At 37.2% G+C, this 21,711-nt stretch overlaps 1 long non-coding RNA gene across 1 annotated transcript; it reads right to left on the reverse strand.

Annotated features, from left to right (window-relative positions):
• Positions 1–4,981: 4,981 nt before the first annotated feature.
• Positions 4,982–13,499, reverse strand: LOC135580117 (uncharacterized). Its single transcript, XR_010474329.1, has 3 exons — positions 13,414–13,499; positions 11,016–11,152; positions 4,982–5,886 (listed from the first exon to the last, which is right to left on the reverse strand). It is a non-coding gene; the product is annotated as an uncharacterized LOC135580117 (long non-coding RNA).
• Positions 13,500–21,711: the final 8,212 nt, after the last annotated feature.

Raw genomic sequence — 21,711 nt, forward strand, 5'->3', positions numbered from 1 at the left:
TGGAAATACCTCACAGCATGAAAAACTTGACTCTGTCTAAGCAGAGGCCTTTGGATTAACCAGGCAATTGACCAGCTAAAAGCTTTGGCCATACTTCACATGCAAAGAACTTTGTGTCCATCTTCTGTACAGCCAGAGCATAAAACTTCAAAAACTCTGTCGTAAACAATCAAACTCAGCAGAATATGTCCAGTGTTGGAACTCCAGCTGGTTTCACTCTCCTTGCATTTGCTGCAGATCACTAGTAAAATATGGTGGCTTATACGGGAAAATTGCTGAATGAAAAACTGTCTTTGCACATGCACAAAATAGTTCAGATGATGCCATGAGTAAAGGCAAAAAAAGAGGGGTTTTTTTGAGGTTTTTATCATTTGTATTACTTGCATTTGTTGGAAAGTTGATTTGAGAGTTTGTTTCCTGCCCTACCCCCCCCCCCCAAAATGGTCAGTTGTTTTGTTTCTTGTTTATTATTTGTGTTTTCCAAATAATTTATGAATAGTTGTGGGGCCTTGTGAAGCTGATCTGTTGTGATGATTTGTCAAAACATAATCACATAATGCAACACAGGCCAAGTTTTAATTGTGCTCTAATTGGAGCCCTTATAGCCCTAAAAATAATAAAGCAGAGGGGATTGTTTCACTTGCAACCATGGGCTGCAGACATAATAAGTGGCCCTGTGATGACCTATCATTGGGGAAGGCCCACCACATGGGAGGCATGAAACAAAAATGTTGTTTATTTCTGTAATCAAGCCAAAGTGAGCTGAAAATTCTAGATGAAAAACTTTCTACAGAACTTTTATGCAAAGATCAGAGACTTATTCTTGGGACGTACCACTTGGGAATTTGTGATCCTCATTCCTACCACAGTTGTATAATTTTAACATCCCACAGAGCTGACAGACTTTGACACTAACAACTGTGCAGGGAGTAAAACAGATTTACAAGTGGCAGTGACCTTTTCATCAAGGGAAGTAAAGTAGACTTGAATCCATCGTACCCCCGACTCACAATCCTGACAACATCATTCAACATACAGTAGGAAAAGCACTTCAGCAAAAGTTTATGAAAGTGACATTGACACAGCACAGTACATTAAATTGATCCCACCAATATGCCATGAGTCTTAAGTAGCATCTCCCATTTTTTTTTTCAGTGAGACTTGAAGTGTTTGCTGCTTAAATAATTTAGTATCATCTGTTACTCAGAGAAGATAATTAAAACGTTGTGGTACCAGCACCTTTGTAATTACGAGCATACATCTGTTTTGATCATATTTCTTGTGGTAAAAGATACATTTAAAATAAATAAATAAAAACAATCTATAATTGAATGCTCCTGCCAGCATTTCTTTCTTATCTTAGACCCCTGTAACGTTGTGCTGCCTGGACAGGTCCTATTCACTACCTTGGATCTTGTTACCCTAGCAACTAATAACCAAGTTGGCTTCAAAAAAACATAACAGAGGTGGTCTCTCTAATTTTTTAAAAGAAGTTGGCTACTTTAAACCTGTGAGTGCTTGTTCTAATGGCACTGTTCACAGTTGAGAATCTCTCCCTTAGCATTTTTTTCACAGCAAATAACAGTTTTATTCATCTATGTGCTTTGCCGTGCAAAAGCAGTAAAGCTAAATTCTCCTGCCAGAATGTTCAAGCATAGTTGATTAATTTTTAGGCACCTAAAAGCCAAAAATTAGGTCCATGTATGCTTATGCAGAATCTTCAGAATTTCATTATGATTCAAAATAAGGCTATTACATGAAGCTTCTGGAAGAGTGAGAATAGTTAATAAGAAGCATTATACAAGTACAGTTAATAAAGATACTCCATCTTCAGAATAAATAAAATTGTTGGACGAATTTATGGTAAAGTAAATTTTCCCTATTGATCAAGCCCTAGATGGGCATTAACAACACTTAAAGGAACAAACTGCAGAAGATGGCATAACTGACACACAGAAAAGTCAGCAAGAGAGCTGAGCAGAGCAGGGAGGAAATGGAACACTTTAACATTACATCCCAGTCATACCAAGGTCCATTGACCCTGTACTCATTCCAGATAATTAATTTACAACACATTAAACCTCTGTGTGAAGAACGATGTTATGCATCAATTGCATAGGAATAAAAAGTGTTATTGATTTAAGATTTCTACTGCATCATGCACTGACAGAAAGAAACAATCTAGTGGTGTTTTAAAGACAAAAAAACCCTTTTCTGAAGGACAAGTGTGCTAAATAAGTGCACTTTACACTACATTTAACTGAAGTACTGTTGACACCCTAAAATAAATGCTGTTAGGAGAGAAACCCTCAGCATAATTAGGAGAATATGGCGTGACTGGATAGTATTGGCAGTCACTCTAGAAACCAAATGCTTTGAGGTGATGATGCTCTCTTTTACAGTAAGAGTTTAAAATAGAAAAACACATTGACAAATATTATTTAATGAATAAAATATGAGTGATCCAGTGGCATTAGTACAGTACAGCATCTAATGAGAGTCAAGCCCGTTTTTCTCATGGAAGCATCATGCACTTAACACATAAAAGAAGAAAATCATTGCAGACTGGCAAAGTTTTAAGATTCATAAACATCAGAACCAGCTTTATTTACAGAGTCTTTTTTCTTTAATTAAATTTCAATTTTCAGATCACAGTTCTGAAAATTCAGATCAAGTCCTTAGCAGCTTAGCATTTCTCACTGCAGTTTACCTTTCTAAGAACACAGGATGCTAAAGAATGCCATGTATCACTCACAACTTTCAGCAAATATCTGAACTTCATTTAAGACTTGCAGTGGTTAGAAAGACATTTGAATTAGTCTATGTGCAATATGCTCCCCATGTCAAAAGATCCAAGGAATTCAGTTTCAAGCAAGCAGTACAAGAGGAGAGAGAAAACACCAGAGGTGTCTCTGGTGGATCACAGGCCAAACTACAGTTGATCTCACAATATAGAGGAAAGGGTCAACGTCCTGGTAGAAAGCCAGATGGTGTTTGGGATTGCATACAAAACACTCGGAAAGAGTGTATGGAAGATCTAAAATAGTGCTTGGAATTTTGCAAGCAAGGGAAGCTAAATTGAAACCAATATCAGAGTATCCTAAACGTAACAGAGAAGTCGGAGCATTACAGGAGTCAAATAGAGAAGCGTGAAGAGTCTGAGCTATAAAAGCAGGAAAGCACACAAATACCTCCAGATGAACTCACACACAGTGGCAGATAGTGTGAATGAAGACAGTCCCTAGTGTTTAGAAGATTTAAGAACAGTTCACATTTCTCTGCAAGAGTTTGCGAGCACCCACAAATATATATAGTATAAGCAAAGTGGATGACAGCAGCAATATTAGATCCAGGACTCCTTTGTAAAAGTGTACCACATAACCCCAGGACATAAAGAAATGATAGTTTGAAAGCCAACCATGAGCTCACAAACAGTACAATGGCAGCAACAGGGACACCAGTGCTCCAGGAAAGGCTGCACACATCAGGAGGTAAGCAACTTAAACTCAGCAAAGAAGAAATTAATTTAAAAGAAAAATAAACTTCACTTCAGCATTAAAGTTGGCTATTTATGGACATCTCCAAGAAATATGTGGTAGTTTCTCTCAACAGTACAGTCAAAACAGAAGTCAAGTGCATTATTCATCATGGGTACTAATAAAAAACCTAATGTCAGTGCTCTCAAAGAGGAAAGAGAGCCTTTGGCCTTAGTCTACATGTGTAAAAAAGTTATGTATCTTATTTATGGAAAGCTTATGTTAACTGAGACTGGCTATAAACTACTTTCTGCCATCCCCAAAAAGAATCTGATAAGCACCTTTATCTCACCCTCTCCTGAAACCGCATAGATTATTTCTCAACTACAAACGGTTGATTTACAAACCAAATATAAATCTAAGTGAGATCTGTTGCCTACCGATGTGTATACTGGAGCCTTTGATACAATCACAATGGAGCAATGTACTACCCCTCAAATGACATGCATATCCATCTGATATTTATGCCCTCTTTAACCATATCTGGTCTCAGACAAGGGACTGCAAATAGCAGAGAAAAATCACAGTATTTTCTTATGTTGCTGTGCTCCTCACTCTCCTGAGATGCCCATCTGGAGATCCTCCAGTTAGGCTGCAGGGCACTTGTCAGTCCCTTTTCATTAAGTACAATTGCCACAGCTCTGCAATACCTCATATGTGTGAGTGGTTTGCCACAGGTTTTGCCTGCTCTGCCAGAGACTTTACACAATAAACTGTAATTTTCCCCAGTCTTAGTCTCATACCATCAATTAAAACAACGACAGCAACCACAAACCAGCCATGGCAGTTCCCTGATGGGGAAAATCATATTCTAGTACCAGTATTATGATCAGCTGTACACACAGCAGTAAAATGGAAACTCTGACAGTCATAGGAATAGATGAGGGTGCCCCTCTATAACATCCCTGCATTTTCTTAAAATTTGTATTTGTCTGTGAAACTGATACAGGCTAAAGGGGAGAAAAGCTCCTGCTTTACAATAACCACTGTTCTAGTCTTGACTCTAACTCAGCAACACAGAAACATCCTCTCCCAAAAGTCTCGCTGACCTGTCATAGTAATTTCTCAAGTAGGTGCAGTCATCACATTTTCCCTTCCATGTACACTGAGACATCCCAGCATTTCTATCCTCTAAAAACCGAATTACTATCCACACAGAGCAGCCAAATTACTATCCACCCAAAGCGCAGGAAACAATACATTTTTAATGGATTTTTATTTCAGTTAGATATTTTACTGAAATCACTGATTTTTCATTTAAAAAATTAATTCTTTGGTGTTAGAGTTTGAAACCTAACAGCCAAATACAGTTATTATCTAGTAAAGTAATTCAAACACAATTTAAAATACCTCACATCTCTCCTTAAAATTGTAATGAAATTATGTCCACACTTGTGTTTAGTACTGAATCGGAATTAAAAAAAAATAATAATTTAATCTTTTGAGGTCTCATCAGTCCATGTAACTACACTACAGTATTATGGACTTCAGTATGTAACATAGTTCTGATACAGACTGAGGAAACAATATCGTAACAAAAAAATAACCCAAGCAAACAAAAAAACCACAAAAATAAACAAAAACAAAACAAAACAAACACACACACAAACACATTAAATCCCACCTTAACTATCTGCAGCTTAAATTGACAAAATGGATGAAAGACATTAAGGAAAAGGAAATTAAACTGATTTCCTGGGGGTACGTGATACACTCCCTAATGGTAGCACTAAGTGAAGAGTGCAGGTTCCCTTACAATTTACCTTTTTCCTCAATCTGTATCAGAGCTCTGTGTTACTTAATAGCCTGTTCAACTACAAGATAGTGTTAATAAGTAACCTAGATGTGTTCATCCTTCACTAAATTATAATCAACAGTTAATTCTATGTTTTATGTTTGTTTTTCTCTCCCTACGTGACAAAGATAAGGATTTCACATGAGTACACTTGTATGGATAATCCCACTACTATGTTACTCCTGTTACCACAACTAGGGCACAGTTCTTTTCTGCATGGCCTATAACGCATGACATGGTCTCATGCAGTATTATTTCGTTATTTTAAAAATTTTTATCAAATAACATGATACTGTCAGTCTAATAAGCATGTTGAGATTTCCTTCGTTAAGCACAACAACGAGTTGAGGAATGCTACTGAACCGCTGCACCCAGCCACAGATCACCTACCTGCAGTTGGGGGCCTGTGTTCTCTCATGCTTGTGCTCCTTTGCTCACTGTTTGCCCTGGTAACCGTGGCACATCCCATAATATACATTTCCACCACATTCAGCTGGCTCACAGCAGTTAGACGACTGCACATGCCTCACACAAAAAGGAGTCCGGCTGAGAATCCTGGTCCAGAGGAACAAACAGAGGCCCAAGCTGTTAATCAGGTGAGACAGTGCAACCATGGAAAAAATAAGCAGTATTAATGATGGCTAAAAACAGTCTGAAAAGGAAACTTTTTAGTTAAATATACCAATGTTTTATTTTTGCTTATTTCTTAAGTTACTTTTTTTGACTTTTAATTCAGAATAAAAAATATCTGTGTTACAATATTAGCATTTCTTATGGGAACAAATGTCAGCTTTGCCATCCTTGATTGTTTCATGCAACGCATGTTACAGTGGATTGTGAGTGCCTGACTGATCAGACTAGTGCCCTGCATGTTAGCGGTGTACAGCTGATGTGCAAATTGGCACATTTGCTATAACGGGATTAAAGGAACACCCAGTTGTGAATCCATAGTATACTACTCACCGATTCCTTGAGATCTGACTGGTGGCAATATTCCATGTATAGTGTTTATCCTGGAACTGTTGAGGTAGCACAGAGGTTTGGGCTGCTTTTTGGTTCCAGTGACCATTATGAGCAAATGATTTACTGCACAACAGAGGGTTTCTCTACTTAGATTTTATTTATTAATTGCAAAGTGATTATTCACAATTGCAAAGAGATAAACCAGATCCCCATTAGGTGCACACTGCTAGAGTTATTTTATCCTATGGATGCATGTTTTGTACATGAACTTCGTACCTTTGAAAGACTGTTACGTGAATCAGCATATCACACGCATACATCTAGGGCAATATTATTTTTATATTGTGTTAATTTCATAGAAATCTATGTCTTGCTGCCCCTTCAGAAAACACATTCTTAATGGAGTATCACATATGTAATAACTGCAGCATCAGGTCAAGGAAGTCAAACTTTCAAACTAGATGAAAGAATGCAAAGTGCAGGTAGATAATAGGGGTTTTTTTAATTATTCACCCACACTCACTGTGTCCCTTTCTAGAATTCATGGATCATTATTCTTTGTAACTCTTTTTTCTTCAGTATAAAATTGTGGGATGAAGTCCACATTCTGAAATTACACACAAATATGTTAGAAAAATGGAGTGTTTGAAATCAATTCTAATGTTAAATGCAAAGGACATTCTGGGCTCATTAAGTAAAAATATCTCATTTAATGAGCAGGAAAGCACTGGAGCACACTGAACCCTGACACAAAGCAAATTATTTAAGTGATAAATTATATTTTATGGGGAATGTAAAAGTTAATAATACTCAGGGGTAAGGTAATAAATGCAGAGGTGTAACTAACTTCATTGACTGCTTTACTTACAAACATGCCATATGTACCTGGTTACTTGAAATAGTAATAAAAAGAATTCACAGAAACTCCTAGAACCAAAGATTCACAGAGACCTTTGTAGCATTCTTTTCCACTAAACAATCTGTGTTTTACTCTCTTCAAACTCATTATTCTCCTCCCTTTTTCACTTTACGGTATATACCTCCGGTCTTTGCTTTTCACTTTCTGTCAAATATTTGATCTTGCATTCATTAAAACTGAAACCTTCTTATCTAGCAGAGAGGCTAATAAAATCAGTGCTCATTTACCTGTGATGATGCCCCAGAAATGACCTGAAACTTTACTTGAAGAGAATCAATCTACACTGAAGAAAAAACAGTGGATCAACTTTTAACCTACTGCCCTCCTAGTGCATGCAAGTTCAGTGGCACTGAATCTCCTCCTGTTATTGTCCTGGGGGATCAATGCTCGCACCAGCTGAGGAGGCAGCTCACAATTACACCTCTGCACCTCAGAGTAAGGGTTGTCACCATCACTTTAGCTACATTAAAACCCTTTCTCTATATTTCAGTGGTGTAAAAGAAACAATTAAGATATGTATCAAATAGAAATCAACAGAGAAAGAGTTTTCTTAGCCACAACTATTTCCTGTGACTATTTCCTTAATCTTAAAATGGAATTTGCACTATTGACATGGACCGTCCTTTCCGGTTTTCTTTTGTATTTACCTTTCCAGGTCAACAGCCAGTGCTGTATTCCCAACTCATACATCTGGGAAGTAAATATGAAGCCATTGCACCAGGTGTTACACCCTAAATTGGTGCAGTTTGTACATGGACTGGACAGCCTTTCACACATGAGTATCACATTTGTCAGAATCCTTCAGCAGCATTGTTGTACCAAAACAATCACTGCATCAAAAACTATCTACAGGTGTGCAATTGTTTTCTAGAAATAAGAGCTGACATTCAATTCTGAATTAAGTCAACTTAACCTTAGTTTGCTTTTTAGTTTTCATCTTTAAATAGTCTTATGATGGTGGTCAGTGGTCTTATGACATCATCTAAGTGAGCTCGAGCCACCACTTTGAATTTGGAAAGTGAAAATATATAAAATCAGGAAAGTATTTCTAACCAGATCCAGGACAAAACAAACCTGTTGGGAAAATGTCTCATTCAGAAACAATAAACTCATCCAAATTCTTCACTTATGGTTTGACTCAATCTTAAGTGAACCTAAATGAATTTATGATTCTAGTAAACATCAATAAAGTTGATACATAAGATACCATTTTCTAGCAGAAGAGACATGCCTTTGATAGGTATTGTCACTGGCAACACAGTCTTTGGAGACTTACAATGATTACGCAGCACTATTTGTCAAATGGCCAGTTCATATGCTTGCAAAAAATAGCAGTAGAAGACTCATGCAGCCAGATTATAAACTTTCAAGTAAGTGTTTATCCAACTTATTCTCTCCTTTAAAATACAAAGAAAACTTATTAATATTAAGTACTGTTTGTATCTGGACTGGCAGATTCAGATTTACCAGGTATTTTGGGGGATCCAGGAAGAAGCCTGTGTTTTGACCAAAAGCCAGAATTTAGAACTAATCAAATAATCCCAGGAGAAAGGATTTTCAAGAAAAACTTTGCTTATTATAATCACTGTGAGTTGAAAGTACCAAGAATTTCAGATGACATATATACATCTGCTTGTGTGTGCACATATGTATCTGTATACAAAAAATTGTAGATTCATATATATATATAGTGAGTAAATAAGACATGTACAGTACATAAGGCTTGTCTTATAGCTCAAGATGAGGTCACTATTGAAGGTCAGACTACTGAAATAGGCAAATATGTCAGTTCTTGTATTCCCATCAATATAAAGATACAAAAATGTATAAGGGCCCAATATCCAGAGTCCTCTGAAATCTTATAGTAAGAGCCTTTTCACTGGTTTAACTATCTTTCTCATGGTTAATAGCCTTTGTATTGGGGAAATACTTACTATCCACTAACACTTATCCTCTCTGTTCTTTTGTGTTTCAAACCCCCAGGCTACCATATGTCCAATAAAGAGGATATTAAAAAAAATATAGAATAAATTCATCCCTTAAAAATGTGTGCCTGTTATTTACTTAGCAAATATTTTAGGTTTTTCCAAAGACATTTTTAGAGCCAGAGATGGTTTGTCTCATGTGTCATTTTAAAAAAAAAAAGCAACAAACAAACAAAAAAAAAAAAACACAAAACAACAAACAACAGCAAAACAAAAAAACTCAACAACAAAAAACACCTTTTTTTTCCCCCTTGCAAACTGTACATTTTGCCTGCAACCAATTCTTTAGACAGGAAATAGTTGGAATTTTAGGTAGTTAAGGCATGAAAAATCCTCACACTGATTTGTGTTATATCTGTCTTCTGATCTGTATCTATCTAGAAGACAGATACAATATTCTGATTCAGAACCAGCTCCCTGATATCTTACGTGAGCAGCAAGTACACTTAAAAAGAGACAGAGTAACCCCCCTCTTCAAAGCATGACTATGCTGCCTATAAAAATATTATTGTGATGTTCCTACACCAGATTGTGTTAGGAGACAGATGAACATTAAACCTTCCTTTATAAAGTAGATAATACAGCAGTTTTATCTGAAATTTCTTAAAAAAAAAAAAAAAAAGGACATTGCAACATTGCAGTTCTTTTTTGTGAACTTCAAAATGGTACAGGGAGTAAGGAGCTATATAATGCTGGGAAGCTGAGGGACAGAAGGGCTCAGCATGTTCTCCACTGAACTTCCCCATGAACTTACAGCACACTTGATAACAAAAAACATGTCGTCTGCGTCTTTCTAACCAGTAAATGCTGCTATCTCTACTTCTCCAAACATTGGATTTATGTTTTCAGTTATATGTAGAATAACTAACGTACTGGTGCCAGACAGACACTTTATATCACCAAACCCCCACAAGCAAATTTGTTTTACACAGCAGCTGAATGAAAAACATCCTGTAGAGAGTGCAAACGCAAGGGAATGAAAAGAGAAAACAGCACTAGCAACATGATTTAAATTAATTAAGTGAACATTAATACCTCTAAGACACTTCATTATTGCTTCATACGTTTAGTGGGAAAAGTTGTAATTCACATGTACAATATTTTTAACATCATCTGTTAATTGGATATATATGGTTACTCCATTTAATTAATACTGTAAACAAAAGACTCATTTGAAAACGTATGCTGCAATAATTAAAACGCTGTTATGCTGACAATGCCTTTCTTTGAGGAACTTGTAACATCTGTATTAACTGTGATAAGCATTGATTATCTGGAGTGATATAAATATTTGGGGAGCTAATAACAATCAGGTAGGATTTCAGTGCATGCTATAGACAGCAGAGATAAATCACAGGAAACCTAGATCAAAGTTGGTTTGTGAATAAGTTTGTTTTTGTACTTAATGACTCAATATAAAACACACACAGAGAAAACTCTTCAGAGATTTAAAGCACACGGAAATGCCATAAAGAAACATCCCATCCTGTGCAGCATTTCTGTACATCTGTAGAATCTCCTTATGCAGTGAGTAGGATGTCAGCACACAAAGAGGGGAATGAATTCAATCCATCAAGTTCTTACCATGCATATTTACCAACATTAGACATTTCTCTGAATTACTAAAACTTTTTTTTAAGTAGAAAAAAGTATGTAATTCTCATGCTTTCCCTTTGAGGAGGTTAATTTAGTGATGCAATAGGTCAACTGATATTTAGTTCCCATTCAGACTATGTCAACTGCATCTTGGTTCTGAGTCAGATATTTATTTATTCTTTCATTAAATTACCATAAACTGCAGTAAGAGTTTACATCACCTGTTGTGGTCCTTTCTAGGTTCATTTTCTCTTCACACTCTGATGGCCCACTACATAAACCTCCACTTTCTTGGTCCTGCATTTAGCCTCCCAAAGGTTCTCTGGATTCCTGGAGGTGATGCAGGCTCGAGAGGGTCCTGGTAAAAAAAGCAAGGTGACCTTGAGTTCAGTGGAGCTGAAAGAGCAGGACTCAAAGCAGGTTCTGCCCTGTATGTTCATTAATGATGATTTTTATTGCTACTGTTTCTTCCTCTGTGCATAAGAAAAAAGTACATTCCTATGAGTAAGTGAAAGCACCAAAACAGTTTTTTAGGCAAGGAGCGACGGATCCTGACTGCCGCTCCTGTTGAAGCCAAGTGTTGGCAACAGAGCTGGAGCCTGCTGCATTGGTGGGATTCTGGCCTCAGTGATAAAATGGGAGCTTTTTGCTGACAATTATGGGACCAAGTTTTTACCCTGAATGACTGAATCCAAACATGTGCCTGATTTCAAGTGGCTGAGAAGCCCTTTTGAGTACCCATCCCCATAGGACTTCCCACATACTTGTGACCAAGAAAGAAGCCCAGTTCATGTAAACCTTTCCCCGTGAGTCAGGGTTGAGTAAACGAAGATTTTCCGTATTTTCTGCAATCATTCCATTGTTAATACACAGCATGCAACATTTGTTTCTTATTAAGTTGTATTTTCATTTCTTTGCTCTTGTAATTCAGGTCTTTCTGACGCTTTTTTTTTAAGCATTGCATTAACATGCCATCCTATAACCTCTGTACAGCTTTCTCTGTGATTGTTGTAACAATTTGTACTACTCCAAAGCACAGGGATTAATTGCGTCTCTAGTTATTATCTTGTCCTTGTTTCTTTCAGACTAGTGGCCTCTGATTTTTTTTTTTTCAAAACAGCTAGAAGGCTAAAAAGACATCATCTTCACAGTAGCATAAAGTAATGTTCTGTAGACATAACAAAGGCTCTTTATTGCACCTGGCAGAAACTACTTTAATTACCTTCATATTACTGGTGTTATTCAAAAACATTCATTTACAGTTGAGAGTGTCCATGGACATTTACTGAAAGTTTTGACAACACATAGCATTTTGTCCTAGTTTGCAGTGAAGTGTATAATAGCCTTTGTCTATTCAAAAATAGATTGATTTACACAAAGGAAGCTTCAGATATTCATATAGTTTTGATTATCTTAATGTTATGATTACTTTTGTTAGTTTAAATTGAATAAAAATTTACCAGTGTAACTCAGTAGTGCAATAGCAGCGTCACCATGAACATAATGCTACATCGAAATATATGGTATGGGGAGGGGGTTAGTGCGTTTTTACTCAAAATACGTGAAAAACCACACAGTTATATATTATACCATGACGGCCACATAGTGTATTTTGCTTGAAAGCCAAAAGGATTTTTTTTTATTTTCTGCAGGCCTGCTAGCTACAGTGGGGCTACGGCAGCATGGGAATACACATCAGATGGGAGGACAGGAAGCCCAGGAATATGTTTCAAATGACTTGTTTCTTTTGTCTTTTCTCCCCTCTGTCTCTCTCAAGTGCTTCTGAAACAATAATATTAATAGACTTGCACAGGGTACAAGACAAACTGAAAAGATGATTAATTATTTGTTGCAGAATACTACACAGAGATAGAGCTGAGCTGGGACCTTACTGGAGGTGATGCTGGGAGGGAAGAAAGCATCCTGGTTGGTACAGTCTCTGGTCAATTAAAAGACATCAACTGAGAAGACAGAAAACAGTAGTAAAATGTGGAAAGCTGATACATTCTGATTTTTTGTGTAATTCACAGTAGAACTACAAAATGAATTTCTGTAATGATACTAGTGCAGTTAATTACTATATCCTCTACTAAGTTAGTTCTTTGGCATATTGTATTTTGTAGGAGGCTTGTATTTGTTGTTCTATTACCATAAATAGTGCAGGATTGGCTAATTCTACATTTCAATTATGATAATCATATTTTAAATATATCTTTGTTTCCACATATCATTTAGCTTCCCGCTACAAAACAAGGTGGTTCTCACTTCTAAGATTTCACATCTATATAATGAATCTTCACAACAATGTGGAAAGTAATTCAATTAGTACATTATGGGGAGATGGAAATTCATATGTAAGTAGATATTAGCCTTTCATTTCTGTCTCATACAGTTAAAGGGTGCATTGAAAGCTTCACAGGTTTTTCGATATGTTGGATAATTCTTATGTGCTACTGTTATGGTAATAACTGCTGTAATCTGAGACTATGCTTTTGTTAGTACTGAAGACATCTGAATGCATTTGTTTCTAAACGATAGAGAGTCTGACAAACACACACTGAATAGGAAGAGGAGGTAGAGGGACTAGGGGACTGGAAGAAAACATGCACAACAGCTTACCTGAATGACCTTGATATATAATCTTCTCTTTAACTGTATATAGAACCTTGGTCATTTATTCTGTTTTAGTTCCTGCTGATAATGCTACGTCAAAGAAAAAAGTTTGGGCAGAAATAACTAAATTTTGTCTGAAATAAAAAACAATTAAAAAGTGACTTAACAGTTACATTATAAAATCTCATGTGTCTCCTCAGCAAAGGAAAGAATTTGTACACAACTATGAATTTTTTATGTTTCTATCAAACATTGATAATAAAGGTTTTAATATTTATTATTACCCTTGGCCAAACTCAGAGAGTTCCCCCTCCAGTAGGGTACACTCACAGAGGTACACATTGCCTTTGGGTACCGCTGATTGGGACAGTAAGCACATTATGGATTTCCCTTTGGAATATAGCACTGATACCCAGCTCTTCTTAGTCTTCTTAATATTCAATTTTACACATTCCTCTGTAACCAGCTTTATCCTGAATTCTAATGATTTCTGGCTTTACACTGGGAGCTGTGTCTTTTAACAATCAATGTTATTAAAATGACCCTTGATAGCAAATGATGCCACAATGGGGATTTTCAAAGCTATGTACAAAAATGCAGTTCATTACCACTTTAATGTGGAAGTTTAATATCAGAACTTCTCTCTGCCTTGTTCAAAGCAATTTCTCTAGCTTTGAACAGCTACTTGGCAGACCACAGTGAGTATTGCAAGATTTCAGGTCTCTCTCCATGCTAGCCCAACAACTTAGAGCAAAAGAGGAAATATGGCACTGGGGAATGGATAGCTGGTAGACTTGTGGTCACCAGTCTGAACACAGCCCAGGAAAAGACTGATTAAAGGGCTCCATGGTGCAAGGTGCTCTGTATTGGTTAGATTTTTTTTTATTGCATTGTTATAACTTCATGGGAGTTATTTAATGATCTTTTAACTAGTTTTATTGCCTACTGCATAAAAGAACCAGCTAACTGCTGGCAAAGATAAAATATGTTAGGAAATCAGTTTCACCTCACTTGCCCTTCTTTTGAACAAGTGATTCTCTCCCAAGTTTCTATCATACAGCAAATATACCCAATACTATAGCCAGTAGACGATACATCACCTTGTCACCAGCATTTGAACAGAGCACTGGTTTCTAGAAGAAGCCTGGCTGGCACTCAGGGAAGGCACCAGGCTGCAGTGCCAGCACTGCATGCATCCCACTGACCAAAAGTGTGAGAGGCAGGTCTATGGTTCACCTGCTTCTCACTAAGGAAGGGAAAACATGTTGGTTTGAGGGTTTTCTTTAATTTATTTTTAAAGCTGAAATCAAACTGCAGAAAGAAAAAGCTGTTTTGAGATAGGAAGAGGAAATAAACAAAATGAAAGTGCACAAAGGAAGTTTTCATATGTCTGTCTGTGTTGGTTTTGGCAGGCATAAAGTTAATTTTCTTCACCATAGCTGGCACAGGACTATGTTTCAGACTTGTGCTGGAAACAGGATTGATAGCACAGGGATGTTTTAGTTACTGCTGAGCAGCACTTACACAGAGTCAAGGCCTTTTCTGCTCCTCACACCACCGCACCAGTGAGCAGGCTGGGGGTGCACAAGAAGCTGGGCGGGAACACAGCTGGGACAGCTGACCCCAACTGACCAAAAGGATGTTCCAGACCTTATGATGTCCTGCTCAGTATGTAAAACTGGGGAAGAAGGAAGGGAGGACATTTGGGGGGATGGTGTTTCTCTCCTGAAGTAACCATTACACGTGATGGAGCCCTGCTGTCCTGGAGATAGCTGAAGATCTGCCTGCCCGTAGGAAATGGTGCATTAATCCCTCAGTTTGCTTTGTTTGTGCTTTTGCTTTACCTATTAAACTACCTTTATCTCAACCCTATGAGTTTTCTCACTCTTATTCTTCTGATTCTCTCCCCTATCCTGCCGTGGGGAGAATAAGTAAGTGGTTGTGTGGGGCTTAATTGCCAGCTGGAGTTAAACCATGACACTGTCAAACTACTTTTTTTTTTTTGTGGATTTTTTTAAAAGAGAAAAAAGTTGTAATGGGATAGATTAGCAGCTGCTGTGTAGGTAACTATTATTTAGAAGCCTGATACCAATAAAAACACTATTCAGAATGAGCAGAAAGGGTACTTCACAACATAAAATGGAGTAGGGTAAATATAAACCTCTGAAAATCAAATAAGGAAACCCTGAAACTCCTTACTCTCCCTTCAGCTTCAGCTCTAATTTGTTCCATCCTGAAGCAGAGTTCAAATATTTGAAAAGTATAATATAAAACAGAAATCCCAGGCATCCCGTATTCAACAGCAGTTTCCTTTTCTCCTAAATGTCATGAAAGGAAAGCCTAAGAAATCAAAAGATTGTTTCAAAAACAAAGGAAAAGAATTCTCATACCAGAAGAACATGGTGCCTGCTCCGTGTGAAAAACATTTCCCCTCTGACTTGTTTCCATTATTGAGAGTAAATAACCAAATTAATCCTGGTGGTAGATTTAAAGTAAGGCAATGCTTCAACTGAGGCAAAAAAAAGGCAACACTTCACTCAAAAAGAGGACAAATATCACAGTACTTAACAGGACTAAACAATTCCCAAGTAGAATTCGTGAGCTTGCAGTAGCATTTAGGTAGAAACACGTGTAACTGGGTGACGGCAGGAATATCCTTAACATGGAATTGTATCACAAAGGTATGCTTTGAAAGAAATGTGTGCTCTACAAATAAATCTTCCAGCATGAAGCAGTAAGAAAGGTTTTCCTATGCAATTTACTTATACTTCTCCTTTTGTGCTTATGCATCTGGATACTGCTAGCAGTGTTGTGATCTTCTGCATGTTTTTTTCCTCTTTGTCTCAATGACCAGGCAGGACACTGCTCTGGAGATGGACAAGGTTTCTGTGGCAGAGGAGAGGACTGTTATCACCATCTCATTATGTCAGAAAGACAGGGCACAACAGGAGGCAAAATGATGATGTCGTATTTCAAGTAACTTGATGGTGTTGCACTGTCCTAAAGTAACATAATTACATCATAGATCAATGTCATTATATTCTACCCCACCTCTCAAGCAGGTTTCCACTCTGCAAACAGCCAGCTCATTTAACAAACGCACAGGTTTGATCATCATGTGTTCCCATCTTTGCCTGTGCCCGTGTTTCTGAATGCTCAGCCTCAGGGGTCCAGGGTCTGCTTTGAAGAAAAGCAGTGCGTGCACTCCCAGGAGGGGGCTAGAAGTTCTCTGGACATGAACTAGAAGATGAGGGGCTAACCTGCCTAGGGCAGCAGCAGCCTGAGCTTCTCAGCTTCTCCCAGCCCCTGTGGTGACAACTGAAGTTGGAGGAGTTTTTAGGACATTTGTCTTTCAGCAGATTTTCGACATATCACAAAATGGAAATCTTGGTCTCAGCAGTTAAAGGGCTACATCCTAAAAGGTAGATTTGAGGTCACGTCCTGAATAATGAGAGGGGCCTGTAAGCCATTTTAAAATTAAATTCACTGTAGTGGCTTAGTGATCTGTAAAGCAAGTCTGGAGAACATTAATAATTTCCCGTAACACTCAAAACAGCATAACTTCATGGATGTAAAACTCATTTATACCAGTGTGACATTTCTCAGTCACTCAGCTCTTCACCTAAGAATATCTGCAGTTTAAGAACTCCCTACCAACTTTTTCTCCAATTATAGTTTTACTTAAACAGGTATGAGTTTTCCTTCAGATACACATTCTGGAAAAATATGTGACAAGCTAAATATTAAGCTAAAATGTCATTGTTTAATAAAACCTGATGTTCCTGATCATTTGGAGCTCTCTGTAGAGAGCGAGCATTGCTCAGTATAAAAGACAGTATTCTCACATTTCTTTAGGCTCACCTGGAATTATCCCTCATCATTCCTTTTGCAATCCCTCCCTGAAAAGGAAAAAATGACTGGCAAGTGTCTTAAATACTAGGATGCTTACCAGTCCAGGGCTTCATTAATCAAATTCAAGCTTCAGTATATCCTCTAGACATTAGCTCGCTGGTTGAAGAAATTGATATCATTTTTAATGTTCAGAAAATTATAAAGAGGGGTGTGTTTACTGCCACTTCATATGACTGCAGCATGGTTGATTTACAGCCATTATAAAAATTGAAAAATATCTGTCATTGCCTCATTGATCAGTATTGAAATCCATGGAAATAAGACAGAATGTGGACATCAGCATTTATTATCCTATAAAAACAGGTTTGTTCATCTGTTCATTCTTAGGGAAAATATCAGGGCACATAAGATTGTGCTCTAGTAGGGACTACTAATGAAAAATATTCAGTAATCAGCAATGACTTATGGAGCGGAAAAAACTGAGTGAACTTCACATCTCTAAACCTGTAAGGAAGAGCTCGTCATATATATTGATTGTCCTTTTTTAAAAAAAAAAAAAAAAATCTAACCTCGTTTATGCAGTTTAATCTAGAAAGTATGTGGAATCTAGAGAGTGTGTGTAAAATAAAAAAGATATGAAAAAATTATCTTCTTGGAAATCTGGATGCAAACCCACAATTCAGCAGTTAATAACATTGATGAAATAATTTTGTGTAAAGAATAACGTAAAGATCATGAAAAAAAAAAATCTACATTTCATCTAAGATTACTTAAAGGTTTACTTGAGGCCATATTGCATTTCTTGTTGTCTTGATTAACAAATCATCACTGCACAAGGCAACACAGGTGGTCAGTCCCCTTGGGCTCACATCAAAGGGGCCACCATGAAGCTTTAGATGTTATACAAAAGCAATCTGAAACTTGTCTCTCACTGTTTGTCCCAGCTATTGTATTGCACAGGGTCATCTTTAAAGGACTGTCTAGTTTACAAAAAAACTCTTGCAAAAGATGGTTTTAAAAAACTGTTTCATAACTGTTGACTATTTCCTGAATGGTCTATTTTCAGAATACTCACATCATAAATTATGCCATTCTAAAACTCTGCTTTTACCTGAAGCAATGTTTGCTGACCCTAGACACAAGGAGAAATGGGGCTTTGCTAAGTGATAGCTGTATGTCTGTAACCATCTCTGTAACAGACAGCAGCCACTGTGTTTATAGAAAATTTTTAGAAATAGCAACAATGAGAAAAGTTTAAAAAATTGGATTTCAGAACAGCCCACCTTTCTCATAGCTCTTACAAGAAATTCCAGAATATATTATTGTAAAGCAGAAAAAAAAAAAAAAAAAAAAAAAAGAAAAGAAAAAAAAAAATCAGTTGCATTCTTTGGATAAGGGAAGCTTTATTTAACTTATTTTTGAGTTTTATGCTGGCATTTAAAAATATGTCAGTGTTTTTTAGAAGAGGTGTTCTCAGAAACACTGCACATGAAATAGTGTTTCAGTGTACATCCTACACTCATGAAGGTTTTTTCTGTGTGTTTTTTTTTTTCTGTTAGCACTTTGAAGGCTCTACAACATTGCTCCTTAGTATATGTGAGTTGCTTGAAAAGATCAAAGTCTTATGAAGTCTCTAGTTATTCCGTCAGTACCAACAGGATGTTTATAAACCATGATTCATTTTGGGTATACCAAGAAGAGAACACAGACTCACAGTTCTCAGTAATAAACAAAGCCAACAACACTTTTTAGCTATGGAAAACTGATTAAAGAGTTATGGACAAGCTGTCATAGGAAGGAAAACCCAACAGGGCTTCCCACTTTCAACAGACAGGCAGGAAGCTGACAGCAGAACACTTTCTGAGTTTCTAACTTTATTCTATGCGCAATAAAATGGTCTGATAAACTCTCTAGAGAGAATTTACTAAAACCCATAACTATTCATACAACACTGAGGAATTTTTTCAGCAAATACGCATTCATGAAATGTGGGTTTCAGCAAAAACTTATTCAATATTTCCAAAATTACAAATAGTTTAATCTTAAAATAACTGAGGGCTAAAACACTAAAACTGAAAAGGCAGCAGTTCCTGTCTGGATGGTAGAAGCCCAAAGGTGAGGACATATCTCCGCAGCAAGCAGTGGGTTTGAACTCCTCTGCTGCTCAAGGTGCCCTCGATCCACATCTCCCATCTACTCAGAATGTATTTAAGACAGGAAGCTAAAGGAAAGCCTCACCGTCTCTTGAAACGTGCAAAACATTGAAATGTTTAGTGGTCCTACAGTTCACGTTATCTCTTGGGAAGTAAACTCCAACTGAGCTGAGACATTTTAGATAAGGGGAGAATCTGACCACTGGTTTTAATTTCCTGATGACATGCTAACGTTACAAATTGTAGACTTTAAGATCGATGGTTAAACATCAGTGCAATGCAGCCCAACACACATCCTTTCATTTTCAGGTCACTTAAGCTTACTGGGGTTTTGTATGTGTGTGTATATTTATTTATATATAGAAAAATGTTTGGTGAGGGAATATTGACAATGAAATAAACAAACAAAATCTTTCCTTATGAAATATCAAAATGAAATTTCCCAGTTTCCAAATTAGTTTCTCAGGGACTGGGTATGGGAGAAGGTTTGCAACTCTGGGAGAAGGGCACTGCAACGCTAGTACGAAGTCTACTAATAAAGTCATTGATTTCTGACAAAATTCTGCCCTGTGTAAGCATGAACAGCTTACAAATATGCTTTCCCTGTAGCTTTAAGAACGGACATCTATAAGTTACACAACAGATGTGGCACATTCCTGAAGAAATACCCCATGTATAAATGTGAACTGCAGCTTCTGACTCCCTAACTAATATTACATCACCCCTACACTGCAAAATACAGTAAATATATAAGTAGGGTTGTGGAAAATATATGTAATTTATATTATTGAGCTTGTGTTTTGTAGTAAAAAATCATTTCATACTGCACATTGCAAGATTTTATAATTTCAGTACTCTGAAATCTCTTATTTGATCACAGAGCTTCTTTTTTATGAAAAGTCCATCTACTTCCATTTAAATCAATAGACTTTTTTAATATACTGCTGCTAGGGAAGTGACCACCTCTAGACAGCAAATGACTAATTTAAGAATCATGTTAGAATCAAGGGTAAATCAAGGTAGAGCAGTAAAAAAGCCTGAAAGAATTTTACTCAACCAAATGTCTGTGTGTGGTCAATGCTTACAAATGAAACAGCAGAAAAGTTCTTACATTTACTGTATTTCCTGGAGCACTTAAATTGACCTCTTAGGAGGGTAAACATTGTGTCTATCCAGTTGACTATGTAGTCAATACCAACTGGAGCAAAGGGGTTTTTTCCAACCTAGGAAAGTAACCCCTCAGTGAGACTAATTAATTTACCTGAAAACATCCAGGATATTGATCTGAGATTTGAAAACACTGTTGATGTACAGTAGTCAGCTGAATGGGAACCATCTTTAAGGAAACTTTAAAGAAGTGGGACAAATAGTACTTTACAGTCTTTCACTGTTACGCAAAGGTAGTTCAACTAAAAGTGGAGAATCTAAGAATTTTTCAAACAATTTCAGCTTCACGATTCAGGTTTTTCTACAAAGCTTAATTAAATTGATTTTTAAGACACTTACTGAAGATTTTATTATATAGTTAGGAAACATAAAAGCTTCTGAACTATCCTTGTTTCTCACTCTGATCAGCACAGTGTGTCAGTGTTAAGTGCAGAAGTTTGGTGTGTTATATCCTAGAGGTACGATGGCCCTACACTGAATGAATATGCTTAAAGCATCAATGTGTGACAGTTCCAACAGCCAAAGTCTTCTTTGCTAATTAAGTCTTTCCAAATGCTCGAGTTATGTTCTGCCCTTAGACACATAAGCAACATGCATCTGTTTAAATCACTAGTGATAAAACATTTCTTGCCACATCAAGAAGTATTGATGTCATTAAGACACAGAATTCAGCTTTTTGCAGAGGATATGATTAATCCTGGGAGCAAACTCCTTAAGGAAGAGACTGTGAAGCATCTGCAGGCACACTGATGTCCCTCTACATTAGTGTAGTTGCTGAGTTTAGTGTAGGATTTGGGATGAGGGTAAGCCCCATGGCCTGTGCAACAGGGACATCAGGCTGGGCCAGCCCAGCACCGCTTTGGGCATAAGCTCAGTGGATCTGTGCATCACCCTCAGCTCCCTGGCCTGGGACAGAACTAGGTCCTCATCCAACATTGCAGCTGCTCTAGAATTCTTCACTGGAAGCTGCAGGGCTTCCAGCCAACACAGGATCTTTGCATGTAAAATCTGCCCCATGACATAGACAGTCCCAAATCTCCATGAAAGATTTTTCAAGGCAAAAATCACAACAGCCACGCAAAGGTAAATAATGGAGAGAATTCAAAGATGACATGGCAACTGGAAGCCAGAC

The sequence above is a fragment of the Columba livia genome, chromosome 8, assembly GCF_036013475.1.
Source record: "Columba livia isolate bColLiv1 breed racing homer chromosome 8, bColLiv1.pat.W.v2, whole genome shotgun sequence".
Classification (NCBI taxonomy): Eukaryota; Metazoa; Chordata; class Aves; order Columbiformes; family Columbidae; genus Columba; species Columba livia.